Genomic DNA, 8,044 nt, shown 5'->3' with positions numbered 1-8,044 from the left:
TCATATTCTAGTAAGTGTATATTGAATTATTTCTATTATTTACAATCCTGCTTGACTTTAGAATATTTCATATTTTCAACATATATTTTTATTACTCGATGTTATGTAGTGTTTTGTTTATGCATTTTGTGATAGATATTTATTAATACTAGTATGTAAATCTGTGATAATAAAACATCCTTTGATTGCACCTTTTGAAGATCTTATGATCAACAAGTTGGTTGTACATCTTTCTGTGAAGATATAACACTGTTCGTGTTCTCCGGAACCTTTATAAAATAATCTGATGGGGTACCGTTGATATTTTTTAAGCTTGTCTATGAAATAAAGGTAACTAAGAAATATAATGCAAATTTCCAGAAAACTACGTACTGATAATTTTGTGAAAATGTAAATTCAGAAAAAAATAAGATGCATAAACGTCATAAGTTGAATACAATTATCCAATTTCATGTATACACTGACAACTGACAAAATGACAGCTTTCATAAGTAATTGAATGACAAATGTCATAAATAATTTACATTTAAATAGAACATAGATATTGAGCTCCAAAACTTTTTATTGAAAGGTTAATTAAATACTAATAAACTGAGAAGATGCTCTATCACACAATTTTTGTCTTAAGTGAAATTATAAATAGTTTCAAAAATATGATTTTACTTTCTACATAACAGAACCTCGTGAATCAGTAATCATTCATATGAATAAATTACTGTTAAAGCTAAATGCAATAAAAATATGAAAACATATAAAATTTAGTACAGAAATGTAGACAAATTACCGTATTATTTCATGCGTCTCAAACTCATGTAATTTTAGTGTAACCGCTTTCAATTCAAAGGAAAGGGGTTCCCACAAATCACACCAGTGTTAGACGTACGAATATCGATGATAACTTGAAATTGAAAATGTGTAATTAACGTTGTTCAAGAAAACGATGGTATACAACTAAATGGAATTGCCTGATTTACAAATCTCAAATTCTTTAAGATAGAACCGGATTCAACGGAAAATTAGAACTAGAGTAAGATGCAATCAGGCCCCCCAAGGGTGCTTTGGAATATATAGGAAATTTAAAAAAAACTTTTTCCTCAAGGACTACTGATAATTAATCATATTTATATGCAAGTATCTTCATGCAGGCAGGTAATGGTGATTTAAGTTTGTTTCAAATAATGGTCCATCGGGTTGGGCGGGGTCATAATGAGGGTCTTTTTTCTTTATATAGGGACATAGAGGAAACACAAATATTTTATGAAAAAGCGCAATGTGATTCAGGTGAGCGTTTTGTTCCATGGGTCTCTTGTTGCATTCCATTTGACAAAATAATGATGTTAACTACACTTGATTGATTATTTGATTAATTGTTGTTTTACGTCCCTTGCGAGAATTTTTCGTTCGTACAAAACGTCATCATATACCGGTGAAGGGCTTCAAATTTAGACTTTTACTCGGCACTCAGGCCATTGAGCAGTGAGGGTTCTTTATTGTACCAACGCCTGTCGTGACACGGGATCTCGGTTTTTAAGGTTTCATCTAAAAGATCCGTGACTTTAACATCTAGTACCGGGTTTGAGCGGCGCCTGGAACGAAAATTGAACCCTTACTTTCCGATTAAGAAGCGAGCGCCCTACTACTAGGCTACCTCGATCGGTTAAACCTACGATTGTGAGGATTATATTCAATGCATTTTACATTATGTAGGTCACATCAGTCCTCAATACAACCTTTTTGGAGAAAATTTGTCGCAAGCTATTACGATATCGTAATTCACCGATTATCGACAATTACATATGGACATAAATATAAATACATAAATATAAATGTACACCTTATTTAACAAATTAACAGGTCATATGCAGCCTTAAACTGCTTACACAAATCAATTTCTCACATGAATAGGTACAATGACCTGAAACTTCAAATATTGGGGAAAACATGAAAAACCAAAGCTTAAAGATATACATTTCAAAAAGACACACTGTACTGCTTCAGAGTTGAAAAGAATATATTTCAATGGTGTATTGTTACATCTGCTTAATGATGAACGAAAAGTTTATTATAAACAAAGAATTTTTTTTCAAAATTGAAAATTAAGAATATTGAATTAGAGTTTTAAAATAACATCACCCAGTATATATGTTTTTATATATTTCTTCCATACATTCTATATGTGTTAACAAGAAGCCCATGGGCAACATGCTCTCCTGAGTAACCTTGGTCCTCCTGTTCCTCACAAGATTTTAAAAAAATTATCCCCCTTCCAATTTCCTTGAAAAATTTTGACCCGGGTTCCACGATTTGAACAAGCTTAAACCTGCACTACTTGGAGATGCTTGTATACTGATATGACTAGCCCTACAATTCTTATAGATCTTTTCTATATGTTTCCACGTGAAAATTTAATCCCCTTTTGCGTCTCCATCTTACCCCGGGTCAACAATTAATACTTATGTACAACATTAAATTTGCTTTACCTGAAGATGCTTACATATTCATATGACTAATCATAACTTTACTGACGATATTTTGAAAGATTTGTTCGTATATATTTTGATCTCATATCGTAGACCCACATAGCTCAGGGGCCATAATTTGTAAAAACACTATGCAAGTAGGCTTTCACGTAAGTTTTATATCCTGTTTGGCCCTGTGGTTCTTGAAAAGATCTTTAATAATCTCACTGATTTTGCATTATTTCTTGTTCATTAATCATCCTCTTCAAAAAGAAGGTTTAGTCCTTTATTTGAACAAACTTGAATTTCCTTTATCTAAGGGTGTTTTGTGGCAACTTTGAAACTGGTGAATATTGTCTGATCCATGTGAATTCTGGCTCATATTAAAATTGTTTCTTAAAAAAAAAAACCAAAAACCAAAAAAAACAACAACATAAAACTGTGTCAAAAACTCATATTTAACCACATACATATAATACATGTTAAGCTACATTGTAAGAATATTCGGACGATAGTAATATCACTAGAACTTCTTCAAGTACGATTGTGTACGATATATGGTGAACTCACCCTAAGTCCCTTAACTTTTTCTTGATATTTGTATTTTAAAATGTAAGTAACGTTAATGGTTTATAATGTTAATTTCAGTCCATATCATGATTGAAAAAAAAAAATAAAATCAAGATACTACCTCATCTTATGTAAAACAGTGTTCATGCAAGGAGTTTACATGCATTTATTTTTGTTAATTTTCTATAATATGCAATGTTACATATTTGAGTTAAATTCTTTGTTTACTTCTTAGTTACACGCACTATATAGATGAAGCTGTGAAAAAAAAGGTTCAAAAGGGGTAGAGCAAGCTTATCCTGATAAGAATAAGTCAGGAAATAATTAGCTGGACAACTAATTTATCCTTTGAGATAAGGAATCCATTTCAAGAATGTTATACATATGTGTGAGCCCAATGAAAAGATCAATCCTTTAGGATAACCCTATTTCATGATATACTGGTAGTTGTAAAACTAAATACGTTTCTCTTCAAACGACTTGCACGCAAAGTTTAATTTAAAAGTAAATCCTCGATGTCAAATTAAAGTTTTAAGTTGCTCTACCCCTTTAACATGAAAAGAAGAAAAAACAAACCGTCCTTATTTTCTTTCACAAAAGCGAAATACAATTCAACCAAACAATGTCATGACTATTATAATACCGATATGTAATTAATTTAGGGAGAACAAACTTCTGATTTTATCACAAAAATTCTTTCTTTCTTCCTGATTTTATCAAAAAACTGACCTGAAATTAAAAAAAAATCCTCCTTGTTTTTATAAATAAGGAAACCATTTAAATTTGCAAGTATGGATATGGAGAATACAGAAAATGTGAGAAATATTTCCGTCAATGAATTAACTTCCTGAACAATAACGCCTATGCAAATAATGCAGTCATTGTTTCAAGAAGTATGCTTTGACTTAAAGTGACTGCCAGTTGTAAACTTTCGGAGGGTAGCTCGATCAATAAAAGCTTTGATAATGTTTCATCAATGAATGCTTGTTTCTCGGGCTGATGTGGGGTAACTCGGGTTTATATCCATTGTTATATGATATTCTCTATATATGATGTGTAATTTAAGTAAAATACCACATGACCCTTGAAGAGATGGACGAAATATTGTGTTGTTACTTATGCATAAAAAATTGATGACTTGCGATATAAGAGAACTAATGTCCTCCACTGTTTCCTTAACAGAGTAAATGTGAATTAGCGGTGGTAACAGAACACAGGTTATCACCAAGATACTACAAGTACTTGGACGGTTTAGATTATAATTATTGTTACTTAGTAAGTGTGAACCCCAAACAGGAATTGAATTACATAGAATATAAGGTATCGCTATCTTATTGAAAAAGTACTACATGTTAAGTGTCAAAGAAATATCATCAAGAATCATTGCTATCATTGGGTCGCATTTTTTGTTGACTTGTTTCATATCAATCGTTAGGCCTTTGTTTTTAGACTAACTTTGACTACGGAATGTATCCTTGATCAATACATAAGGCTCACGGCGGATGTGACCGGTCAACAAAGGATGCTTACTCCTCCTAGGCACCTGATCCCACCTCTGGAGTTCCGGGGGTCCGTTTTTAAATATTTGTATTGCTTGTTGATTTTTTTTCTTAAGATCGATCGCTGTTCGTTATCTTCATGCTGAAGAATTTAAGAATAATACCAGTGAGGAAATATATGTTGTGGGGGCATATCTAAAAGCGGAAAATAATATTGAAAGGTATAGAGATGAAATATCAATGTTGCAGGTTTTTTTTTAAACCACTCAAGGTATGGCCATGCTGTTAATAGCTTACTGCGCTATCATGCAACAGACAGACTTAAGTCAAAATTTCAACTGTCCATTAAGTGTTGACTTAAACAATAATTGAATGAAAGCCGTTCGTGTTTCATTTTTTATGCCCCAGTAATCGAAGATTCGGGGGTATATAGTTTTTGCCCTGTTCGTCCATTTGTCCATCTGTTTGTTTGTCTGCAAAAACTTAAGCATTTCCCATAATTTTTGATTGGTTGGAGGTATGGCTTTCGTATTTCACATGTGTTTTTCTTGTGACAAGACCTTTATTTGGGTACCAATATATTTGACCTCTTGGCCTTCACCTTGGAGTTTGACCACTTTGCCAAAAAAAACCCACTGACTTTAACCTTGGAAATAACTTTTGAACAGTTATTGCAAAGGCTTTCATACTTCACATGTGAATTCATTGTGAAAGATTTTTTACCTATTGATCTTGACCTTAGAGTTTGACCCACTTTTAAACAACTTAAATCTTGGCCATAACTTTTGAAAGGTTGGTGCTTGTGCTTTCATATTTCACAGGTGTATTTATTGAGACAAGTTCTTTCTTTGGGTAATAACATTTTTGATTTCTTGACCCTGACATGCATTTGAAAAACAAAAACTTTCGATATAAGCTGCCATACGGGGGCATCAGTATTTCACAAACACATCTTGTTTTAGTCTATTAAAACCTCTACCAGTAAAGTTTTTATACTTGAATACATGTTCTTATATATGTCTGCAAACTTTCCATGTAGGATTTATGTGCCCAGTTGATTTGATACGCAAGAGCATGCTCTACGTACGAACAATTTCAACATTCTCGTTTAAAGTTATCATTTCGCAAGTTCTATGGTGGATACGATGACCTTGTCAGCAAAAACAATCTATCATTAAGTCGAATGCTAATTGATGTATTAGGCCATTATTTAAACATCGAATTGTCTACGGATTTTCCATTTACCCGATCGTGACAATGAGCACATGGCGGGTGTTACCGGTCGACAGGGGATGCTTATTCCTCCATGGCACCTGATCCCACCATTGATTTTTTTAGAGGTCTGTGTTTGCTCTGCCCTCGATTTGTATTGTTTCATTGAACTTTTGAGCTTCATTACTATTCGTTATCTCCATATTTCATGCTAAAGTATGTAAGAAAATTACCAACGAGGAAATATATGTTGTCGGGCCATATCTCAAAGCGGAAAAAAAGAAAATAATTTTGAAATGTACGGAGATGAATTATAAATGTTGCAGGATTATTTTGATTACCACTAAAGGTATAGCCATGCTGTATTAGCTGTCCCCAGGATCATGAAACAGGCTTAGACTAAGTCAAATTTCAATCTTCCATAAAATGTTTATTACTTGTGAACCGCAAGTCATAATTTGCATGCAACAGCAGTTTATTGATACAAAGTGAAAAATTTTGGACTGCTTCATTTCTTATTCATTTCAGCACAGTATACATTTTTTGACATAAGCTCAAAGTCTTTAGAGTTTCATTATTTTACTACTATATGTATGACTTTGAAAAAGAAGTTATCGTAAAAGAACATTTAAAGTTTAAAATACCTTATAAGAGGCAATAAAATGATGTTAAAAGTACAAATAGTATAAATTAATTGATTTTGCAACTTGAGAGATTGATAAACATTGCGGTAAAGTACATTTGTAGAATTTTCTGCTCGATGATTCGTGAGTCCTCGATTCTTCTCTTTTTCATTATTATTCGTTTCGTTTTTTTTTAGTTTTTGAAAACATCTGCCTGCAAAGTTTCACTTGAATGCGTGTTCTTAAATATATCTGCAATTTTTAAAAATAAATGTGAACAGATGTCTAATAATTAAAGTAAACGTAACATTTTGTGAAAACTGATCGGTGTTGGCTATTCAAAACCTATCGTCAAAGCTGTATCGAATGTTTCTTATATGCTCTTTACTTTTCTTCTTTCATTTTTCTTTTTTGTAGAAATAGTGTACACCACAATATTTACGTGTTGTCTGTAACAGATATACCTAGGGTAAGGTTTATTGAAAGTATTATTATATTAATCTTTTATCCTCAAATGGAAAGGAAGACCGAAAACCAAGGTCACAAAGTTATAATTGATATCTGTTTAAGAGTTGTAGCAATTAATTAAAGCGTTAATTACCGGTAATCAAATCCTAATCTATTAGTGATGTAGAGTAAAAACATAAAGATTCCTCCAAAGAAGGTCAACTTCGTTTCCAATGTGTTCTGTGCATGGAGTCAATTGGCCGTTTGCGTATTCCCATTAAAAGCTTGAGGACTATCCAAATGTACACCCCTATAGAAAAAATGCTTTCATTGACAATATGCGATGCCATGCTTGAATTTAGATATTTTTGCATAGGGAATCCTACAACAACGATGCCACAGTATTGAGGTAATTAGATTTATTCCCGCAATCAGATAACCTTCGTCCACTCGGCTTTGATCTTCTTGGAGACTCTGTATTTCTATTTCCTTATTTTGTTTTTATCACATCGTTTAGGGACAATGAGAATTTGAGCATTTATTTAGTGGATGCCACAGCAAATCAAAACAGGTGTAAGAGAGAAGCTTTGGCCTGCTAAAATGCAGTTTTTGTCGTTTTCTTCAATTTGATATCACATAGATATTTGTATCGTCATCAGAAAATCTTCTTTATTCATACTGAATTGTGCAAGACGCCTCTTGACAAAACAAGACAGGCCTTATGTTTTATGTGTCCGATATAAGAGATAAAGCCTATTTTGTTTTGTCAGTTGGCATCTTGCACAATTTGTGTATCAGTATGAACAAGTAAAATTGATGCAAAGCAAAGCATCAAATCGGCCGCAAACAAAATTTAACATTTCAAAAAGTACTTTCACAGTTAAGCATCCAAGGCAAGCACAAGATATTCAAAGCTGACAAAGGGATCATGTTTGTTTCGGACTATCCTCAAAGCAAAATAATAATAATAATAAATAACAAAAATAATTAAAAATAAATAAAGAAATAGAAATTTCAGTACATTTGTTCATTTAATTGATTCATCGATATAGTAAAGGCAGTGATAAATGATGAGAATTTTTTCTCATCAAAATGAAGATGTAGGCCTATTTATATTCAAATCTCAAGAGGAACCGGATCTTTGTCACGTGATGATGCCGATGATTTCTGCAGATAGGCCACTCTGCACAGCGCGGTGCAAATGAAGAAAAAATTATTCTTGTGTCATTCGCAG

General features: G+C 32.7%; 1 protein-coding gene across 1 annotated transcript in view; it reads right to left on the bottom strand.

Moving 5' to 3' along the window:
* LOC133192190 (phospholipid scramblase 2-like) overlaps nucleotides 1-8,044 on the bottom strand; it is a 238,725-nt gene that overhangs the window by 93,920 nt on the left and 136,761 nt on the right. The window lies entirely within an intron of this gene.

Source organism: Saccostrea echinata, unplaced genomic scaffold (genome assembly GCF_033153115.1).
Source record: "Saccostrea echinata isolate AGI-Se365-2 ecotype Australia unplaced genomic scaffold, CSIRO_AGI_Sech_v1 ptg000025l, whole genome shotgun sequence".
Taxonomy (NCBI): Eukaryota; Metazoa; Mollusca; class Bivalvia; order Ostreida; family Ostreidae; genus Saccostrea; species Saccostrea echinata.
Note: the sequence above shows the minus strand (reverse complement) of the source record. Positions and strands in the feature narration are given on the sequence as shown.